Consider the following 16,483-nt stretch of genomic DNA (forward strand, 5'->3'; position numbering starts at 1 on the left):
CAAGGGGGGTAAAATGGCGTAAGAGTGAGGGGTTAATTTGTTCAGAGGAGGTAAAATGATGTAAGAGTTGGGCTGCAAAGGGGAGTAAAATGGTGTAAGAGTGAGGGGGTAATTTGTTCAGAGGGGGTAAATTGATGTAATATTATTCAGTATTATTCATATATACAGAACGTCAAGAGTTGGAAAAGCATTGAAGGTCTGGAGTTTAAGGCGACGAAGCTGAGGGTACAGAGGCTATGGCTTCAAGAGTGACAGTCTTCAGCTATGGGGGCTAAATCGGTGTAAGATTGAGGTGGGAAAATGATGTAAGAGTTGGGCTGCCAAGGGGGGTAAAATGGCGTAAGAGTGAGGGGTTAATTTGTTCAGAGGAGGTAAAATGATGTAAGAGTTGGGCTGCCAAGGGGGGTAAAATGGTGTAAGAGTGAGGGGGTAATTTGTTCAGAGGGGGTAAATTGATGTAATATTATTCAGAATTATTCATATATACAGAACGTCAAGAGTTGGACAAGCATTGAAGGTCTGGAGTTTAAGGCGAAGAAGCTGAGGGTACAGAGGTTATGGCTTCAAGAATGACAGTCTTCAGCTAGGGGGGCTAAATCGGTGTAAGATTGAGGTGGGAAAATGATGTAAGAGTTGGGCTGCCAAGGGGGGTAAAATGGCGTAAGAGTGAGGGGTTAATTTGTTCAGAGGAGGTAAAATGATGAAAGAGTTGGGCTGCCAAGGGGGGTAAAATGGCGTAAGAGTGAGGGGGTAATTTGTTCAGAGGGGGTAAATTGATGTAAGAGTTGGGCTGCAAAGGGGGCTAAAATGGTGTAAGAGTGAGGACTAATTTGTTCAGAGGGCGTAAAATTATGTAAGAGTTGGGCTGCCTATGGGGTTAAAATAGTGTGAGAGTGAGGGGTTAATTTGTTCAGAGGAGGTAAAATGATGTAAGAGTTGGGCTGCCAAGGGGGGTAAAATGGCGTAAGAGTGAGGGGTTAATTTGTTCAGAGGAGGTAAAATGATGTAAGAGTTGGGCTGCCAAGGGGGGTAAAATGGCGTAAGAGTGAGGGGTTAATTTGTTCAGAGGAGGTAAAATGATGTAAGAGTTGGGCTGCCAAGGGGGGTAAAATGGCGTAAGAGTGAGGGGTTAATTTGTTCAGAGGAGGTAAAATGATGTAAGAGTTGGGCTGCCAAGGGGGGTAAAATGGTGTAAGAGTGAGGGGGTAATTTGTTCAGAGGGGGTAAATTGATGTAATATTATTCAGAATTATTCATATATACAGAACGTCAAGAGTTGGACAAGCATTGAAGGTCTGGAGTTTAAGGCGAAGAAGCTGAGGGTACAGAGGTTATGGCTTCAAGAATGACAGTCTTCAGCTATGGGGGCTAAATCGGTGGAAGATTGAGGTGGGAAAATGATGTAAGAGTTGGGCTGCCAAGGGGGGTAAAATGGCGTAAGAGTGAGGGTTAATTTGTTCAGAGGAGGTAAAATGATGTAAGAGTTGGGCTGCCAAGGGGGGTAAAATGGTGTAAGAGTGAGGGGGTAATTTGTTCAGAGGGGGTAAATTGATGTAATATTATTCAGAATTATTCATATATACAGAACGTCAAGAGTTGGACAAGCATTGAAGGTCTGGAGTTTAAGGCGAAGAAGCTGAGGGTACAGAGGTTATGGCTTCAAGAATGACAGTCTTCAGCTAGGGGGGCTAAATTGGTGTAAGATTGAGGTGGGAAAATGATGTAAGAGTTGGGCTGCCAAGGGGGGTAAAATGGCGTAAGAGTGAGGGGTTAATTTGTTCAGAGGAGGTAAAATGATGTAAGAGTTGGGCTGCCAAGGGGGGTAAAATGGCGTAAGAGTGAGGGGGTAATTTGTTCAGAGGGGGTAAATTGATGTAAGAGTTGGGCTGCAAAGGGGGCTAAAATGGTGTAAGAGTGAGGACTAATTTGTTCAGAGGGCGTAAAATTATGTAAGAGTTGGGCTGCCTATGGGGTTAAAATAGTGTGAGAGTGAGGGGTTAATTTGTTCAGAGGAGGTAAAATGATGTAAGAGTTGGGCTGCCAAGGGGGGTAAAATGGCGTAAGAGTGAGGGGTTAATTTGTTCAGAGGAGGTAAAATGATGTAAGAGTTGGGCTGCCAAGGGGGGTAAAATGGTGTAAGAGTGAGGGGTTAATTTGTTCAGAGGAGGTAAAATGATGTAAGAGTTGGGCTGCCAAGGGGGGTAAAATGGCGTAAGAGTGAGGGGTTAATTTGTTCAGAGGAGGTAAAATGATGTAAGAGTTGGGCTGCCAAGGGGGGTAAAATGGTGTAAGAGTGAGGGGGTAATTTGTTCAGAGGGGGTAAATTGATGTAATATTATTCAGAATTATTCATATATACAGAACGTCAAGAGTTGGACAAGCATTGAAGGTCTGGAGTTTAAGGCGAAGAAGCTGAGGGTACAGAGGTTATGGCTTCAAGAATGACAGTCTTCAGCTATGGGGGCTAAATCGGTGGAAGATTGAGGTGGGAAAATGATGTAAGAGTTGGGCTGCCAAGGGGGGTAAAATGGCGTAAGAGTGAGGGGTTAATTTGTTCAGAGGAGGTAAAATGATGTAAGAGTTGGGCTGCCAAGGGGGGTAAAATGGCGTAAGAGTGAGGGGGTAATTTGTTCAGAGGGGGTAAATTGATGTAAGAGTTGGGCTGCAAAGGGGGCTAAAATGGTGTAAGAGTGAGGACTAATTTGTTCAGAGGGCGTAAAATTATGTAAGAGTTGGGCTGCCTATGGGGTTAAAATAGTGTGAGAGTGAGGGGTTAATTTGTTCAGAGGAGGTAAAATGATGTAAGAGTTGGGCTGCCAAGGGGGGTAAAATGGCGTAAGAGTGAGGGGTTAATTTGTTCAGAGGAGGTAAAATGATGTAAGAGTTGGGCTGCCAAGGGGGGTAAAATGGCGTAAGAGTGAGGGGTTAATTTGTTCAGAGGAGGTAAAATGATGTAAGAGTTGGGCTGCCAAGGGGGGTAAAATGGCGTAAGAGTGAGGGGTTAATTTGTTCAGAGGAGGTAAAATGATGTAAGAGTTGGGCTGCCAAGGGGGGTAAAATGGTGTAAGAGTGAGGGGGTAATTTGTTCAGAGGGGGTAAATTGATGTAATATTATTCAGAATTATTCATATATACAGAACGTCAAGAGTTGGACAAGCATTGAAGGTCTGGAGTTTAAGGCGAAGAAGCTGAGGGTACAGAGGTTATGGCTTCAAGAATGACTTTTTCCGCTAGGGGGGCTAAATCGGTGTAAGATTGAGGTGGGAAAATGATGTAAGAGTTGGGCTGCCAAGGGGGGTAAAATGGCGTAAGAGTGAGGGGTTAATTTGTTCAGAGGAGGTAAAATGATGTAAGAGTTGGGCTGCCAAGGGGGGTAAAATGGCGTAAGAGTGAGGGGGTAATTTGTTCAGAGGGGGTAAATTGATGTAAGAGTTGGGCTGCCAAGGGGGGTAAAATGGCGTAAGAGTGAGGGGTTAATTTGTTCAGAGGAGGTAAAATGATGTAAGAGTTGGGCTGCCAAGGGGGGTAAAATGGTGTAAGAGTGAGGGGGTAATTTGTTCAGAGGGGGTAAATTGATGTAATATTATTCAGTATTATTCATATATACAGAACGTCAAGAGTTGGACAAGCATTGAAGGTCTGGAATTTAAGGCGACGAAGCTGAGGGTACAGAGGTTATAGCTTCAAGAGTGACAATCTTCAGCTATGGGGGCTAAATCGGTGTAAGATTGAGGTGGGAAGATGATGTAAGAGTTGGGCTGCCAAGGGGGGTAAAGTGGCGTAAGAGTGAGGGGTTAATTTGTTCAGAGGAGGTAAAATGATGTAAGAGTTGGGCTGCCAAGGGGGTCAAAATGGTGTAAGAGTGAGGGGGTAATTTGTTCAGAGGGGGTAATTTGAGGTAATATTATTCAGTATTATTCATATATACAGAACGTCAAGAGTTGGACAAGCATTGAAGGTCTGGAGTTTAAGGCGACGAAGCTGAGGGTACAGAGGTTATGGCTTCAAGAGCGACAGTCTTCAGCTATGGGGGCTAAATCGGTGGAAGATTGAGGTGGGAAAATGATGTAAGAGTTGGGCTGCCAAGGGGGGTAAAATGGCGTAAGAGTGAGGGGTTAATTTGTTCAGAGGAGGTAAAATGATGTAAGAGTTGGGCTGCAAAGGGGGGTAAAATGGTGTAAGAGTGAGGGGGTAATTTGTTCAGAGGGGGTAAATTGATGTAATATTATTCAGTATTATTCATATATACAGAACGTCAAGAGTTGGAAAAGCATTGAAGGTCTGGAGTTTAAGGCGACGAAGCTGAGGGTACAGAGGTTATGGCTTCAAGAGCGACAGTCTTCAGCTATGGGGGCTAAATCGGTGTAAGATTGAGGTGGGAAAATGATGTAAGAGTTGGGCTGCCAAGGGGGGTAAAATGGCGTAAGAGTGAGGGGTTAATTTGTTCAGAGGAGGTAAAATGATGTAAGAGTTGGGCTGCCAAGGGGGGTAAAATGGCGTAAGAGTGAGGGGGTAATTTGTTCAGAGGGGGTAAATTGATGTAAGAGTTGGGCTGCCAAGGGGGGTAAAATGGTGTAAGAGTGAGGGGGTAATTTGTTCAGAGGGGGTAATTTGAGGTAATATTATTCAGTATTATTCATATATACAGAACGTCAAGAGTTGGACAAGCATTGAAGGTCTGGAGTTTAAGGCGACGAAGCTGAGGGTACAGAGGTTATGGCTTCAAGAGCGACAGTCTTCAGCTATGGGGGCTAAATCGGTGGAAGATTGAGGTGGGAAAATGATGTAAGAGTTGGGCTGCCAAGGGGGGTAAAATGGCGTAAGAGTGAGGGGTTAATTTGTTCAGAGGAGGTAAAATGATGTAAGAGTTGGGCTGCAAAGGGGGGTAAAATGGTGTAAGAGTGAGGGGGTAATTTGTTCAGAGGGGGTAAATTGATGTAATATTATTCAGTATTATTCATATATACAGAACGTCAAGAGTTGGAAAAGCATTGAAGGTCTGGAGTTTAAGGCGACGAAGCTGAGGGTACAGAGGCTATGGCTTCAAGAGTGACAGTCTTCAGCTATGGGGGCTAAATCGGTGTAAGATTGAGGTGGGAAAATGATGTAAGAGTTGGGCTGCCAAGGGGGGTAAAATGGCGTAAGAGTGAGGGGTTAATTTGTTCAGAGGAGGTAAAATGATGTAAGAGTTGGGCTGCCAAGGGGGGTAAAATGGTGTAAGAGTGAGGGGGTAATTTGTTCAGAGGGGGTAAATTGATGTAATATTATTCAGAATTATTCATATATACAGAACGTCAAGAGTTGGACAAGCATTGAAGGTCTGGAGTTTAAGGCGAAAAAGCTGAGGGTACAGAGGTTATGGCTTCAAGAATGACAGTCTTCAGCTAGGGGGGCTAAATCGGTGTAAGATTGAGGTGGGAAAATGATGTAAGAGTTGGGCTGCCAAGGGGGGTAAAATGGCGTAAGAGTGAGGGGTTAATTTGTTCAGAGGAGGTAAAATGATGTAAGAGTTGGGCTGCCAAGGGGGGTAAAATGGTGCAAGAGTGAGGGGGTAATTTGTTGAGAGGAGGCGATTCTAAAAAGTATTATTCATTTATACAGAACGTCTAGAGTTGGACAAGCATTGATTGTCTGGAGTTTAAGGCGACGCAGCTGAGGGAACAGAGGTTGTGGGTTCAATACTGGCAGTCTTCAGCTATGGGGGCTAACACGATGTAAGATTGAGGTGGTAAAATGATGTAAGAGTTGGGCTGCCAAAGGGGATAAAATGGTTTAAGAGTGAGGGGGTAATTTTTTCTGAGGGGTAAACGATGTAAGAGTGAGGGGGTGAAATGATGTAAGAGCTGGGCTGCCTAGGGGGGTAAAATGGTGTAAGAGTGAGGGGGTAATTTGTTCAGAGGGGGTAAAATTATGTAAGAGTTGGGCTGTCAAGGGGGGTAAAATGGCGTAAGAGTGAGGGGGTAATTTGTTCAGAGGGGGTAAAATGATGTAAGAGTTGGGCTGCCAAGGGGTTAAAATGGTGTAAGACTGAGGGGGTAATTTGTTCAGAGGGGGTAAAATTATGTAAGAGTTGGGCTGCCAAAGGGGGTAAAATGGTGTAAGAGTGAGCGGGTAATTTTTTCTGAGGGGTTAAACGATGTAATAGTGAGGAGGTATTTTGTTGAGAGGGGGGAAATTCTAACAAGTATTATTCATATATACAGACCATCAAGAGTTGGACAAGCATTGATGGTCTGGAGGTTAAGGCAACGCAGCTGAGGGTACAGAGGTTGCGGGTTCAAGACTGGCAGTCTCCAGCTATTCGGGCTAAAACGATGTAAGATTGAGGGGGTAAAATGATGTAAGAATTGTGCTGCCAAGGGGGGTAAAATGATGTAAGAGTGGGGCTGCATTAGGAGCTTCTGTTAGGAAAATGCAGCTCAAAACGCTTACGTTTTTTTGAGCTGCATTGAGCTGGCAAGGGGGATAAAATGGTGCAAGAGTGAGGGGTTAAAAGACAAATTAACCCCCCACCTTTTCATCTTTTTGGTCTGTCAAGGGGGGTAAAACAATGTAAGAGTTCGTGGGTAATTCCTACTTTTACCCCGAACTCTTACATCGTTTTACCCCCCTTGACAGAACAAAAAGGTGTAAGAGAGGAGGGTTAATTTGTCTTTTACCCCCTCACTTTTACACCATTTTACCCCCGTTGGAAGCCCAATGCAGCCCAAAAAGACGTAAGAGTTTTGAGCTGCGTTTTCCTAAAAAATCCTCTTATTGCAGCCCAACACTTACGTCAATTTGGGCTGAAAAATTCAACCCGGGTGATGACCAGCGCTATTGTGTCTTTTGAAGCCGGATTTTAAGTGTGTCTTCTCATTGGAAAAGAAAATGAGTTAGAGATAATTCCTATTGATTTGCCCCCTCATTGATGACAAATTTATAAGTCAAAAATCTCGTCTCATTTAGTAAGCGGTTGTCAACACATTATAAGATTTCGAGGGGCTCTAGACAAAAGCATGATTAAACCAGTACAGAACTCCAAGTCTATATCAGTACTGGGCTAGTCTAAATCCAAGCCTTTTTTCGTTTTCCAGCACTGGGCAAGTCTTAAACAAGTCCAACAACACTGACAAATCTTGGCCAAGACTTGGGTAACGCCTGCAAGTTCATTCCCAGGTCAAAACCAACTTTTCAAAAAGTGTCGAGTGAAAATATTGAATTCAAAAAAATTTCGCAACGTGGCACATTTTTTGCATTTTTTTTAGGCATTTTCTCGGGGCCCCTAAAAACTGACGCACACTGATGTTAATTGATTCCAACTGATGAAAACTGATGGCAAGGGACACAGGAAGGTAAAATATGGCCGTTTTCAGGTGTTTCTGGGCCGTTTTCAGCCATTTTCAGCCGTTCCAGCACCTAAAATAGCCGAAATCACCAAAATTTTGTACTTTTCAGATAAGCCAAATTTCAAATGTTTCGAGCGAGTCCAAATTGTGAAAAAGGGTGCAAATGTGAAGGTCCCACGATGAAAATCAGCTCTGATGCAGGTATATTTTGAATACGATGCCTCTATTTTAATTGTCTTTAATTTTAAAAAAAAACGTTTATCGGTATTTTTGTACTTTTTGGTCGTCTGCGGCCGCTTCATTGTTGTAGCACTGTTTTTAATTGAGCATAGGAAAAACAGCTTTGGTTGTAGCTTATTTGGGGTCCTGTTGATTTTTTTGCATGATTTCTTGGCTTTTTTTGGATAATGTCATGTATTTTTTCGACGATTTCCCGTCTTTTAGTGACAAATTTTGAAAGATTTCCGAACTTTTTTCTTACTATTTTTGGACGATATCCTCGCTATTTTTGAACGATTTGTGGGCTTTTTTGACCATTTTCCGATCACTTTTGGACAATTTCTCGGCTATTTTGACGTTTTTTCATTCAATTTACGTTTTTTGGCTATTTTTGACGTTTTTCGGATCAATTTTTCACGTTTTTTTGGGCTATGTTTGACAACTTTTTCGGCTATTTCTTACGTTTTTGTTTGCCTAAAAAGACTTGGATTAGGACTTGCCGAGTAGTCTTGGATTAAGACTTCCCATGTTTTGGCCAAATCTGACAAGTCCTAAATGTGTTACGATCATAGTCTGAATCAGTACTGATACGTAGACTTGGAATTAGACTTGCCCAGTACAGATATTGACTTTGCAGTAAGTATGGGCAGTTCTTGGTATAGCGAAAACGGAAAGTTACTGGCAAATATGTTAAGGGCAAATGTCACCCGGACTGAACGGCAAGTCAATATCAGTACTGGGCACGTCAAATTGCAAGTCTTATATCAGCACTGATTCAAAGCTATGATGATGTCACTTTTTACGCTTGTTAGTATATATGCAATTCTTGGCCAAGACGTGCAAGTCTAAATGCAAGTCTTGGCCAAAACGTGCAAGTCTAAATAAAGTCTTGGCCAAGATTTGCAAGTCTAAATGCAAGTCTTGGCCAAGTTAAATGCAAGTCTTGGCAAGTCTTAGCCAAGTCTTGGCACGTCTAAGAACGTCAAAAATAGCCGAAAATAACGTCAAAAGTAGCCGAAAAAACGTCAAAAATAGCCGAAAAAAGACGTCAAAAATAGATGAAAAAAACGACAGAATTTGGTCCGAAAAACGTCAAAAATAGCCAAAGAATTGTCAAACGTGACCAAAAAACGTCAAAAATAGCCATCAAAAACGTCTTTGCAGACTCTTGCAAGAAAAATAGAGTTCTATTTCAACAACAACAGCCGTCGTCATCGCAGTCTTGCTGATCGATTGAGAAAGATCTTCGATAACCCATGGCAAAAAACGAATACCACTTTCGGAACTTTAATTTTCATGTTTTCTGTACCTGCACTACTCTAGTGCTTCAGGAGTTTGCAATAATTTCTATGTGTCTCTGATTGGACCAATCTGCACATTTCACCAGGTTAAAATTAAAACAAACTAAGATAATGTCGATAACAAGAACCATCTGAAATGAACGAAGATCTTGCAAAACAATGAACGGTTAGCTGAAGACGTTAGTTTAACAGAATTCTCAATGTTTTTAATACTAACTGTGGCACATATTTTCAGTTAACCTTGCTGAAAACGGAAAGTAAGTTAGAACCCTATCGTTTAACGAAGTAAAATGTTCTCTTATAATTTTCACAAAATGAAATGTTTCACCTAAAATAATCCACCAAAACCTTTTTTAAGCAAATATTTGGTGCAACTGACATTATTGGATAACTAGCCTTCAAGTTATGTCAAAATCATACTTAGTATAAATCGCTAGCGCAGGTTAATAATGGCTTATTTTTTTCCAAATTTTCCCAAAATGATGAACTTTTCAGTCTGAACGTTCAGTTTTCTATTCGTATAACTGTCAAGCGGTACCTACTTTGGAATATCTCAAAACTGATAAATATGTGTTAGGTTACTTTCTGACTTTGTCATGCAATCAATATCTGCTATATGGTTTCTAATTATATTATATGCGGCTAGAAGTATGTAAATTTAGAGCTTATTTGTTTTTAGATCAAAAGCCTTATTAAAGAATCAAGAATAAAAGATATGAAAATATTCGGTAACTAAAACTTTGAGGCAGCTCAATTTATCAATTATTATCAATAGAAAAAAGTACCTACCTCAATTTTGTCTAAGTTTCCTGCAACCTTCGTTGACATCCTGACTTTTATTTTGCCTGACGCACTAAGCGCCCTGTCGCTCTATCAGAACCTCCTTTTGATTCTTTTTCAAGTGTTGACAAAAATATGTCTAGTCAAGTCAGGATACTATATCAATCAAAATTTCCTTTAGTTGAGCGCGCTAATATTTTGCTTTTTTTAAAGCAAGATCGTGTTTCAGCAGAAATTAATTTAAACCTCTTTATTAAAACCTGGAATCTTTACCAACTCTTGGTAAAAACCAGAAGTTATCAGTGGCACATGCAGCAGAGCTACAAAACCCATTTAGTGACCCAAAAAAATTTGTATCAATTTGTACCACTTGAATCTCACCACTGTTGTTAAATGAGGAGTGAAGGGAAATATTGACAGAAAAACAAATCAGGCTTAAAGACGTCCATCGTAGCGCAAATCACGAAAGTTTTGTACTACAATGAGAGTTGGTTAATAAACGTTACCACATACTTTCAACAAGAGCTTGTCAAATTCCGAAAGGAAGCCAAGTTGTTGAATAGTTTCGAGAGTACAGTAAAACCGAGCTGTAATCTTTTTAATCAACTCTCTCTGTGAAAACCACCGTTGCATAATTTACCTGTAATATTACTTGTTAGCACCCAGTGAAAAAGGGACAAAAATCTGAACCCGTGTTCAAACTCTAGTGCCTTGCTAATAGACTATCTTTTCCCTCCACTCTTTCCTAGTCACTTTTGCTAGCTGAAGAGTGCGGAAAAACGGTTGGCGGACAAAGATGTTTGAACCTACTGCAGGCTGGCGTAAGTTTAGCTATTCCTGTAATTGTAACGAGAGTTGATTAAAAACATTAACACGAGGTTGTTATCCATATGTTTCAAGAAAAGTTTTTGTTAGGAGATAACCTTATTAGCCAGAGGGACTTAGTGCCAGACAGATGGGCTCCTGAGACTGAGTGCCGGGTACAGGGCAGGGACCAAGGAGGACTAGGACTCATCTACTAAGGTATTTAGAGGAAAAAGGTTTAAAATAGGCAGTTTTAGTTAGCACTTGAGAAAGAAATTTGGGCAAGAAACTTACACTTTGAAGAGCATGTAAATAGGACTAGAAACTTACACAAATGGCAAAAAAATACGACAAATCTAAAAAAAGATTTTTAATGTTTGATAATTTCAGTTTGACAATTTATCGATCTCAACAACAATCGTTATTCATTTGTACACAAAGTGCAATATCCAAAGACAAAGAAGCAGGAATAAAAACAGGCGTGTTCAATTGTTGTGTTGTTACTCTACGGTCACACTGTCCTGGCTTTCGTTAATATATATTAGACCACCTGCATACAAGTTAGACAACAAACTTTCCATTTCACGTTGTATATTTTGACGTAATACCGTGCTTAAGATCAAAACCAACAAACCAAATTTTTTTCAGTCTTAAGTGGTCTCTATTGCAGCATTTAGTCTAGGCCTGATGTTTCTCAACTCAAGCATCTAATTTTCTCATGCGGTAGGAGGTTTTTTGAGATTCCTATGATGCTGTAAAGAAGCAAAAACTGCACACTTTTTGTACATATGAGGAAAATATTTACCTTACCACTGTATTTTTAACTAATTTTTTTTTAATCTGCAAACATGTAAATTAAACTTACCACTTGGTTAATGTTACATGTTAGAAATTTATTAATCAAACATTATTTTTTTCTAATTTATAACAAACTAAGGTTCGGTTTTCGTAAAATAATTTAATAAAAAATATGTTTAAATCCTGCAACCCTTCTGTCTATTGGAACTCTTTCGTGTCGTTTAAGCATTTCCGCTGTAACTTTTTGTTTAAATTTGGTCTTCGACGTTTCTTTTCTAATTGTAATTGGAAGTGTGTTCCATTTTCGAATAAAGTTACGAACAATTGAACCATTACTCCATTTTGACTTACATTTTTGTTCTAAGAAAAGGTTTTGGGTTCGTTTGTTTACAATAATAGGCACGTTTTCTAAAAATCTGAAATGTTTATTAGAGCGATTTCTTGTTTGTTGGAGAATATTGAAAAACCTATTTAAAGACACCCGTGTTATTTGGAGCTCTGCTGGAAGAATTTTAGTCTCCAGAAGTAGATCTCTGGCAGTATCGTATTTGGTTTTCATAAAGCAAACTTTTATTCCCCAGTTTATCTGTTTGTTAATTCTGTCAATAGAGTAAGATGGTAAATTTTGAAAAAAAATTGCGCTAAAATCTAAATGAGACAAAACTAGTGATTTAAAAAGATTTATTCTTGTTTTTAGCGGTACCTGATAACGAACCAAATATAATGATCTGATTGCTGAAGCCATTTTACTGATAACCTTATTTAGTTGATTTTGGTATGTCAGTTTCCTATCAATTATTACACCTAAATATCTACATTTTTCAGATGCTTCCAATCGGTGTCCCTTGAAATCGACAGTTTCAATGATCGGCAATTTTTCATTCTTGAACACCATTAACTCCGTTTTTTTCTCATTCAAAGTTAACCTGTTTTGTTTCATTTATTGATCTGTCTTGTTTAATGTATCTTCAGCTATTAGCTGCAAATTTACTTCATTCTTTGCATGACATAGAATTGCTGTATCATCGGCAAACTGTAATACATCACAATTCGTTGTTACAGCTTCACTGAAATTGTTGACATAAAGTATAAAAATTAGAGGCCCTAAGACAGTTCCCTGAGGAACACCGTGATTTATGACAACCCAATCTGATTTTGCTATCCCATTTTTTACACACTGCTTTCTATCACAAAGGAAAGAGTTTAATAAGATTCTTGCATTTTCTCGAATTCCATACCTTTTTATTTTGTTCATAAAAACATCTATAGATATTGAGTTGAAAGCCTTTGCTAAGTCTAAAAAGAGTGTGACAACAATTTCGTTTTCGTCAACGCATTGGTTTATCTTTTCAGTTAATGAAATGATTGTATCGAGACAGGACTTTTGCTTTTGAAAGCCGAATTGATTTTTGTTAATCAGACCATTAAGAGTTAGGTGGTGAGTTAGTTGTTCAAGTAGTAATCGCTCAAAAATTTTTGCTAGAGTTGGTGTGACTGTTATGGGTCGATAGTTTTCTGGTTCTAGTCGGTCTCCTTTCTTATAGACAGGTGTAACATGCGCTGTTTTCAAAATATTAGGAAACGTGTTTTTGTTTATACATTCATTGACAACAAATTGTAAATGAGTTCCAATAGACAATTTACTATCTTTTAGCGCCCATGCTGGTATATAGCCCGGTCCGGGAGATTTATGCTTAGGTAGATTATCAATAACATTATACAATTCTTTTCTGGTGACTGGTCGGAAGCTAAATTCCGGTCCATCAAATGTTAGGGAAGAACAATTTGGAGCATCGTCTTTGCCTTTGTATAATCCTAGTCTCGCAAAGCAATTATTAAGAACATTGGCAGTCTCTCTGTCATCCTCAACAAAATGACTATCTTCCCTTAATTTGTCAATTTTTTCTATTTGGCTGTTGGAATTGATCCTGTTTTTGATGAATTTCCATTGTTCTCTTGAAGTTGGTAGCTGCTGGAAAAAATTCTTTGTGTAATCATCTGCAGCTTTTTTCAGTTTTCTATTCACTGAATTGCGTAAAGATTTGTAAATGTTATAAATATCTGATTTTGGGTTTTTCTTCCACGCATTAAAGAGACGGTGTTTTTCATTTATGAGACCACGTAATTCTTTTGTCAACCATTGCTTTTGTTGTTTTTCGGTACTACTTTCTTCTACCAACTTCAAGGGTGCATGACAACTCAGTATATTTTCAAAAATTTCGATAAATTTTAAAAACATTTCGTTCGGCTCATTTATCTGGTACATAGGCGACCAATCTTGCAGCACAATGTCACGATTGAATTTTGATCTTGAATATTTCTTTGTATTACGTATCAAAAACTGCTTTTTCTTATCACTGTGATCTATTTTTAATGATGACTGATATACTATTGTGAAGTGATCAACTCCAAGAGTCGACTCTAGAACACTGGCTTCAAAATTTTGGTTCTTCGAGATAAAGCAGTGATCAATTAACGAATATTTTTCACCATTTGTCCATGTTGCCTCGTTAACGTAACATAGCCCATTGTTTGCTGTGAAAATATCAAGTGACTGTCTACCTTTTGTGCCTAACAAGTTTATATTGTAATCTCCTAATAAAATTAGATTATCTGTATACGAATACACATTTGAGATTTCCCCAGTCATTTCATCCAGAAAAAAGTTAGAAAGATTTACATTGGGGCAGTATGCTACATTAATGAGTAGTTTTTGTGTTAAAGGCTTACCAATTTCAATCCACATTGACTCAAAAAAACTTCTATTGATTGTGTTCAAATCATTTCTCATTTTTACTTCAAACTGTTTGGGAACCCAAATACCTACCCCTCCACCTCTCTGTACATTAGTCAATGATGGTCTTGGTTGGTGAATGAAGTGATGACTATTGCACAGATAAAACTCGGGAATGTCAGTTTTTTCGGTTATCCATGTTTCGGTAACAACTAGGAATGAGGTTTCATTAAGATTTTTCAAAAAACGAGACAATTGCTCATGTTTATTATTGAGGCTTCAACAATTCATATACCAAAACTTGGGGAACTCCGATTTTCTCGCACACTCACCCTTGTATTTTTCAATTGTTGTTATTCTATCCAAATTTGATGGACCTGGGTTTCTTTCAATGTCACCACATTTTTGTAGAATAACTACGATGATTATAAGTAGATATTTTATGTTAAATATTCCGAACCATAGTAAAAAATTTTTAATCTGATCGATATGACGGTAGCTAGGTTTTTTAAGTTTACATAAATTTGAGTGACTTTTGAGAAACTCAATCGTTTCTAGAAAAAAAGCAAACTTAATCAAAATTAAAACCAAGATAAAAATCCACCTACACCTCAAATAAAACATTTTTAATGATTTCTAAAAAGTCACCCAAATGTATCAGAATTCCATACGATTGTTGAAATTATTCCATCCATCTCTCATGGGTACAAAAAGATCTTTGCGCTTTGGTGGAATATGTCTCAAAGAGACATCGTTTGTCGAACAATTGTAACCAATCCTTTTCAAGTGGTTTCTCAGAGTCGCTACTATTTTATTGATTCCTTGTAAATTAGGGTGAACACCATCATGCCTTATATCTGTGTTTTCCAAGTCGTAATTCAGGACATTTACTTTACACGACTGAAATTCACCATTAAGTTGATCGGCTATACTATCGACTTCCTTGTTGTATTCATTAATTTCTTTGTTATTTACATCTCTTCCATACAGACCATTCTTTACATTCGGTATTTTGCAAATTGCAACTTTGTGCGGTTTGAACTTTGTTATACATTTGCCAACCAGGTCACCAATTTGCTCTGCTGCTTTTTTTCCGTCAGTACCCTGATCAATAGTGTTATGCCCAAGGTGAAATTTAAGGCTTTCCGACTTTGTTCCTGTTGAATACGAATCAATGGTACTGTTGACGTCATTAATGGTTGCAGATGGGTAGGAGTGTATAGCTGTTTCGTTACTGATATCGCTTTGTTTTACAAATTTGAACGTGCTGTCCGAAATAACTAAATTTTTGGCAAACCTAGGTACAAATTTGGGGAAAAACTTTTTGCTAGCACTCTCAGACGCTTTACGTTCGTTGTCAACGATACCATCAACAACTTTTGTCAGCATTTTGTCATTTTGAGCTCTCAAGTAAATGATTTCTGACGTTGACTGATCGTATAATCTTTTTTCGTTGTCTAAAGCTGCTCGAAGTTCTTTGTTTTCTTGTTCAATTATTGCAGCTTTTTCTTTATATAATTCTACATCTTTCCTGAGCTTATCAATTTCACATTGTTGCAAACTACGATTAAGTGATGTTCTTTTGCTTTCTCTTAGTTTCAAAATTTCTTGTATCAACTTGTCTTTATTCCATTTTGCTAGTGCAGTTGTCTCCATTTTGATGTCGGATACTTTGGGTTTTTATGACAAAGTCTTAGTTAAACATAGCAAAAAAAAATATGTTGACCTGAAAAGAAAGAAAAAGAAACTGGTTTGATCTCACCGGCTGACGAAATACAATAAGTCAAGATAGCTCCAGTAACGTAGAATACCCAATCAATTGTCGATAAAATTGTTTTCCAAAAAAAAGAGAATTTATCTTGTTTGATAATATGAGGATTTTTGAAGAAGTCTATACTGAGCTTATATAGCAGTTAAAAAAACTAAGTTTTCCAGAGTAGGTTTCCTCTACAGGGATTCCTCAGAACCTACCAAAAACCAATTGTTAAGCGAAGTTTCTCTTTTTCGCCTATTTTGATAAGCGGTCTAAAACATTTGGAGAATTACTTTGATGCCTAATTGATTAGTGCCAGCCTTTGTTTCAGCTCGGCGTCGCCTCGTCTCAACTCGGCCCGGTACACTAATAAATTCGTACAGGCAAAGGTAGTTCTTTAACTATTGCCGACTGCGCACAAAGCTTTCCAATGACGCCGTGAGTAATGTAAGTGTAATGTAATGTAATGTATTCTATATTATTGCATAGGAGAACAAAACTGGACTCCAAAATCACGTTCAATTTTAAATTAAGTACCTCACTCTCGTTACTATTTATTCCACTCTGTGTTAGAGTTGCTTTTCAATTTTTACAAATTGGTATATATTGTCAAGTCATTAATCGTTCTTGGTTATCTTGCCAAGATCTGGTTTCTTGACAGCCATACAAACATAATGCAAGTTCGTGCAAATCTTGATATTTTAATCGTAAGTACCATGTCAAGATCTTGGCAAGGTTTACCAAGATTTTGTATGTTTCTTATCAA

The 16,483-nt window shown here is 38.7% G+C and overlaps 1 protein-coding gene across 1 annotated transcript in view; it reads left to right on the plus strand.

Moving 5' to 3' along the window:
- Nucleotides 1-16,483, plus strand: part of LOC142344544 (uncharacterized) — a 566,363-nt gene that overhangs the window by 388,328 nt on the left and 161,552 nt on the right. The window lies entirely within an intron of this gene.

This window comes from Convolutriloba macropyga, chromosome 8 (assembly GCF_964194025.1).
Source record: "Convolutriloba macropyga chromosome 8, txConMacr16.3, whole genome shotgun sequence".
NCBI classification, from domain to species: domain Eukaryota; kingdom Metazoa; phylum Xenacoelomorpha; order Acoela; family Convolutidae; genus Convolutriloba; species Convolutriloba macropyga.